We start from the raw sequence: 7,159 nt of genomic DNA, 5'->3' as shown, positions 1-7,159 counted from the left end.
AGAGTCTGACTGTAAAACTCTCCCACATGCTACATATTTGGAGCTTTTCCTCCAAATATGCAATCCCCTCCATATGTCACTATTCACCCAAAAAATTCCTATTTTACCCTTCAAACTAACTAATTACTTTTAGATATTCAACTTATGTCCTATTTAATTATTACTTTATAATTTTTATATACTTTTAAAATAAGTAAAAGAATTGTTAAATTGAGAGAAATTGAAATATAAATTGAGAGAAATTGAAATATAAAATAAGTAAAATAATTTTTATATTTTTAATAATTTTCATATTTTAAATTAATTAATGTATTTTTTATTATTTTATATTTTTTATATTTTAAAATTATTTAAAGTATTATGTAAATTATCATTTAATAATATGTATTTTAGAAATGGAGTTTGATATAATGATATCATGTAAAGAATATACCATTGTATATTCTTTTTTAGAGGGGAGTGGTTGGAGTGACCCCCTCTAAAAAAGAATATACAATAGTATATTCTTTGGGGAGGCTGCAAAACATTGGAGATGCTCTTATTGTTTTTTCTCATACTTCTTTTTTTATCTTGAAACTTGTTGTTTATGAACAATGTTGACGGCTAAATCTAATAGGAACAACGACTTATCATTAGGACTGTCCAACCGAGCCCGGGCCGGGCAAAACCCGTGATCCGGACCCGGACCCGGTTGGCTCGGGCGGGGTCCGGGCCCGAGCGGGCCGATCACCGGGCTGACCCAGTCATTCTTTTTTCTTTTTGCTTAAAATTTTATTTTTTTTGTTAAAAAAATTTCAAGAGTAAATAACAATAAATTAAACGAAATTTTGATAAAAAAAAAATCAATCATATTATTAATCACTTCTAATTATATAATTTACAAGTACAAAATTATAGAAATTAAAATAATAAAAATAAATTCTTTATTAATAATCACTAACAATTATAAATTTATTTTGGAATTTGTCACATCATAATAGTTGAATACATCTCAACTAGGTTGACACTTACTCGTCTATATTACTATCATTTGCAGCTCTTTCCAAAATAATTTATCAAAAAATTTCAGCTAAGAAATAAAAATTACAAAGTAATGAGTATTTTTACAATTCTACTTTTTATCTCTATCTCATATTGCTAACTCATCAAGTTTATCTTTAATACTAGTCATCTCATCGATTCCTTTAGTTCCCTTCTCGTATCTCCACCAATCTTATAGGCACATTACCGTTTGTACGGTAGACAGATCTAGCGATGTTTTATGGTCATCGGTCAAATGTCTTGATATGCTGAAAGCGGATTCTAAGGCTACCGTAGAACATGCGTTATTAGTAAGTCACATGCTATGATGAAAAGTATAGGACATGAAACTATTCCATATACTCTCCACTGTTGCAAAATATTGAAACTATTATTTGACTTTTAACTAAAGATACAGTTAAATATTGTTCAATTTAAAAAAAAATTATTGATAATCCAGATCCAAATTCATATCTACCAGTTAGCTGAGCTATCATTAATTCCCTATCAAAACTCTTATATTTGCCCCAACTTAAACTCGTAGAAACAGAAGTTGTAGATTGATATGTACTTATACCATATCTAGCTGCATACTCATCATATAATCTTTAAAATAAGTTCTAATAGTATTATGATGAGTAAGAGCAATAATAGTTTGCTCATCATCAGTGTATATTATCATATTACCATACAAAGAATTTAACAAATTTCGAAGACCAGTATCCTTCAAACATGGATCAATAAGAACCCTCAAACCAAAAATAATAGAAATAGACCTAAAATACTTATTAAAATTACTTTTTATTTGAAAAATCATATTTACAAAATAATTATTCATACGATAATTATTAAAAAAAATTGAATATTTAAAACTTGTAAAGCAGCTTGAATAATAGTTGGATAATAACAACCAGATAATAACATATAAGCATCATAAAAACTTGTAGCATCTATTTTACACTATATATAACTAACCATTCATCCTCAGTTATTTCATACATACTACCAGAGCTAGAACTAGAAACATAAAGAGCAATAAAATTATTTATAATTTCTTTATACTCTATTGCTACATTTAACATTGCATAGGTAAAATTTCACTTTTGGTCAACATCTTTTGGAATTACTCTGGGTTTTAAATTTTTTTTTTTTACATAATTGTTTTCATCTTTTAAGTTTTTATTCAGAAGCATTATGAGCATCAGCTATTGTCCTAACATTTTCTATCATGAATTTAATTTCACCAAATGCACTTTGAACAATTAAATTTAAAATATGATACATACATCTAATATGAAAAATATCACCATAACATGGCAATAGTAAAGATGATTTGATATAGTCTATAGCTATATTATTACTACTTGCATTATCTAGTGAAAGAAAAAATATTTTTCTAAAATTTCTAATTTTATAAGTTATTCTATTAATAAATTTGTAATATTAATATCACTATGTGAATCTTCAAATGCAATAAAAGAAATAATTCTTTTAAACATTTGTCAATTATCATCAATCCAATGTGTTGTGATACATAATAATTAGTTTGTGCTCTAAATGTCCAAATATCATAAGTTAAAGAAAATTCATAGTTTAAATTATAAAAATAAGAAATTATTTTTTGCTTGTTCTTCATGATAATATTTCAAAATATCACGTTGACAAGATTAACGAGATTTTTTTTAAATGCGAGATAAAAACCATCTGTAATCATATCTTTAAATTCATTATCTTTCATTAATTTAAAAGGAATGTTTTTAATAACAATAAACATGATGACGCATTTCCTAGCTTTAATTGTGTCATAGTTCCAATTACCGAGATTACAGGACGATGATGATTGAAAGAGTAAAGATTGTCGGATACCACCTTGAGGTGTTGTCTGACCTCTGTTGTGTTTTTCTAAATGTGTTAGAGGTGGTTGGTGCCGCTTTTATAATGAGATTGGAAAATATGGCCGCACAACGCATACTTAGCCTTCTGGGTGAGAATTCTACCATGTTGATCTATGGTGACTTCTATCTTCTCGAAGAAGTTTCACATGTCGAATCTCGACCTTTTAGGAGCTAAGTGTAGAATCATCACCACCAGATTAGTGATCAACGTCGGTAGGAGGAGTAACTGTAGCTCCTGTATGCTGTAGTAGGAGTATTAGGACTCATTTCAACATCGGGAGTTGAGATTTGCCCTTCATAATTGGAGGAGGAAGCCATTTGATTGAAGAATTAGAGAGTAAAAGTGAGAATAAGAAAGTATTAGAGAGAAGTATATGAGTTTTGGATGAGAAAAATAAATAAAAACTCCCTATATTTATAGAGGCAACCCCTAGCTAAATGATCAAAATACCCTAAAAATTTGGCCCTTTTTGACCACTAGTTGAGATTCATGTGCAATGCACGTGTTAAATATCATAATTATTTAAATTATTAAAAATAGAATAAAAATAAAAATAAAATAAAGTTTTTTGTAGGACTGATCATCAACTCAAGAAGCTCTCTCTTAACTGAAATACTGTCATTGTTTCCTTCAACCCAGATTGTGGCCACATGATCTATAATTTGTGAGTTATAAACACAATAATCTAGTACAATATCTATATTTATTAGTATCTTAAAGTTTTTAAATGATGGGCGATCATTTAATTCGTAAAGAAATTTTTTATCTGAATTTACTTGCAATATGTCCATTAAACTTTTAGTTGTGGTTTGACTCATATTCACATTAACTTTTAGTTATGGTTTCACTTATATTTACATTATCTAATATTCTCATTCAATTTTATAGTCCATTCTCTATATCATAGAAGTAAAACTGAAAGTATGAAGAATTATTTTCTTGTAAAATTAGAGCAGGGATATTATGATATATTTCGCTATGCGCTCTAAATATAATTTTTTTTCTTTGATGCAAGGTTTCTATCAAATCTCACCCTAAACGATGTGAATGAAAAATACTAATATAACTCACTTGCTTATGGTAATTGTATTGTATATAGGATGTATAACTCATCTGGAATATTCATATCTGCTAGGTGGATTTTACTGTATGAGAGCAACATGCAAGATGCTCGTATTCAAACTTTTTAACTCTATAAAAGATACAATATTTTAGAGTGCATAGCTAATATGTCGTAAAGAACATATTGGTTCATGAAGATTTTTCCCTAATAATGATATTATTATAACGATATTACTATTTAGTATTAAATCAATTTTATTATATGAGATTATATGACCCTTTTTAATAAACTATAAAGTATATATATAGAAATCTCAATGCTTATAGCCAATAGTTGGGTATACAAAGTAAGGTATATATCTTTATAAAATATACATGGGCGGTGCAGATAGCTATACAAAGTAAGATATATATCTTCATAAAAATTTCATAGTGAGTGACCAACTACAATCATCCTAATTTAAGCATAAATAATTATTATTTTAGTTACTAATTTTGTACGCGTAACTATGAAATAAATCTCAAGCAAAAATAGAAATTAAAATTGTATTAAATTTAAAAGTAATAATTTAAATTATTAAGAACCAAATATTAGTTCATGTGAGAAAATAAAGTAATTTATGGTCTATATACCTATATAGTCAATCAATCGAACGTATTATAATTATGATGACTACAGCCAAAATTATATGGTGGATTCACATTAAATATAATTTATAAAAAATAGTACATTAGAGTCAATATCTTTTTAACCATTATATAGATTGTCAAAAAAATTTGCATATATAAATTACACTGCTTAGGAACAGTGATGTGTTGTATGCTTATCTATGGGCCAATAATCTTAAGAATAACTTACTCTTCAATATCATCATTAATTTACATGTCTATGTATTACACTAAAAACACAATGAAAATTTAGAAAAATACAAAAAAAAAACACTCTTAAAAAATTTTAAAATTGTAAAAAAACACCCTAAAAATTTGTAATTTACAAATACTCAAAACTATTAAACATTACATTAAAATCAAGAAATTACAAAAAAATATTAAAAAATTTCAAACTTTGAAGGAGTAATTTGCAATGTCCTAAACTTTAAGGGTGTTATTTTATAAATTTTAAATTTAATAGATTTTCAATCATTTATGTTCTTTTCAAAAAAAGTTATGGGTAATATTGACTATGAAAGGTTTTTCCTAAACCTATACTTTTAAAGTGAGTATGATATTTTTTATAAAATTTTAATTTTCTAGGGGTTGTTATAATTTTGTATATTTATTTTAGTGTTTATAGGTTAGAAATTCTCATGGTGTTTTTTTATAAATTATGAATTTTAAGGGTTTTTTGTAATTTTTTAAACTTATAGGTCTTTTATATAGATTGTAAATTGTTTATAGACTATTTAAAATTCTTATGCTTTCAATTTACTAATGAGTTTGAAATTCACAAGGTGTTATTCATAAATTTTGAATTTTAAGGTTTTATTTATAATTTTTTAAAACTTTAAGGGTGTTGTCTATAAATTATAAATTATGTAGGGTATATTTATAATTTCTATATTTTTAATATACTATTAGGTTAGAAATTATCAGGATTTTTATAAATTTTACAATTCTAAGGGTTTTATTTTCAATATGTAAAAATTTCAGCGTGTTTATTGCAAATTTCATAAATTTTCAGGGTTGTTTTGTGTTATTTGTAGGTTTTTAGTGTGTTTATAGGTTTGAAAATTTTAAGGTGTTTTTTTATAAATTATGAATTTTAGGGGTGTTTTTCTAATTTTTAAAACTTAGAAGATATTTTCTCCAAAGTAAAAAAAACCCTTTAGTTTTTACTTGGCATATATTTTTTAAATTTCTCACTAAATTGAAATAAGTAAAATTTATAATTTTTAAGATATTTCAATAAAATTTTAAATTTGTATGGATGTTTTTGCAATTTAAAAAATTTAGAGGATAATTTTTACATAGTCAAAAAAATTTAGATCAAACGTATTTTTTTTATCCAACGTAAAGGATAATTAGAATTATATCAAACGTATTTTCTTTATCCAATAACATGTTAAGTCTCATTATGAATATGATAAATTATTTAGTTACTTATTCAAAGAAAATAGGATAATTAGAATAGATTAGGGTAATAATGTAATATTTAAAAATGTTAAGAGTAATATTGATCATGGAAAGATTTCCCCGAACTCGTACTTTAAAGCGAGTATATGATTTTTTGTGGTATTTTGATCAAAAGCCAAAAATGACCGTTATGGCCGTTCGGACCGGGCCAGGCCCGGGCCGGCTCGGCCCGGCCCGACCACAACGGTCACATTCGCCCAGGCTACCCGGCCAACGATTACATTCGTGACTGTTGTGGCCTGACAGGGCCTGGGCCGACCCGGTCAGCCCGACCAAACGGTCACAAATGTGATCGTTGGACCATCAGGTCAGGCCATTCCGACTCGACCCATTTCCCGCCAAGTTCGGGCCCGGACCCGGGCTACCCCCGACGAACCCTTTTGGTGGCCGGGCAGAGCCGGGTCCGATGCGAGGCCCAACCAGGTCTGGCCCAGACACTAGGCCGAGCCTAGACACTAGGGCCCAAATGGATACCCCTACTTATCATCGTCATGCAAATGACTTACTAGTAACATAATGCCCTTGTGATTTTTAGTAACAACCTAAAATATGATTTGTGCATAATTGGTTGAATAAATAAAGTTCATTCAGGTCTGATATATATATGTCTTTATATCTCGCTTTATGGTCTTCACGACTAAAACCAGAAGCTGCATATATATAAATACTAGTATGTACCCCGTGCCAAGCATGACTCTCGCCTCTTTTCTACCATTGCACTTGGAACACCCCTCCTCTTAATTTTAAAATGGTAAAATACAATGAATAAAAGAGTTCAACTATAACCAATTTTGAAAGGGGAAATTACCTTCGAAAAATAACAAAAATATTATTTGAGGGTTCAACTATAAGTAGTAAATTGAGAAAATTCGTGAGATAAGGGATAGAGCATTATGCTGCATTTACATGTAATTAAGTCACAAATCATTAATGTTGTTTGATCTCAATTTTATTTTTATACAAACTAATTCCTACAGCTAGCAACTGTAGGGTGAAAATTTGATTCTTCCGAAGAAAGGAGTTTCGTTTGTATTTATAAGAAAGCTTA

The sequence above is a fragment of the Asparagus officinalis genome, chromosome 5 (genome assembly GCF_001876935.1).
Source record: "Asparagus officinalis chromosome 5, Aspof.V1, whole genome shotgun sequence".
Classification (NCBI taxonomy): Eukaryota; Viridiplantae; Streptophyta; class Magnoliopsida; order Asparagales; family Asparagaceae; genus Asparagus; species Asparagus officinalis.
This window is presented reverse-complemented; position numbering follows the sequence as displayed.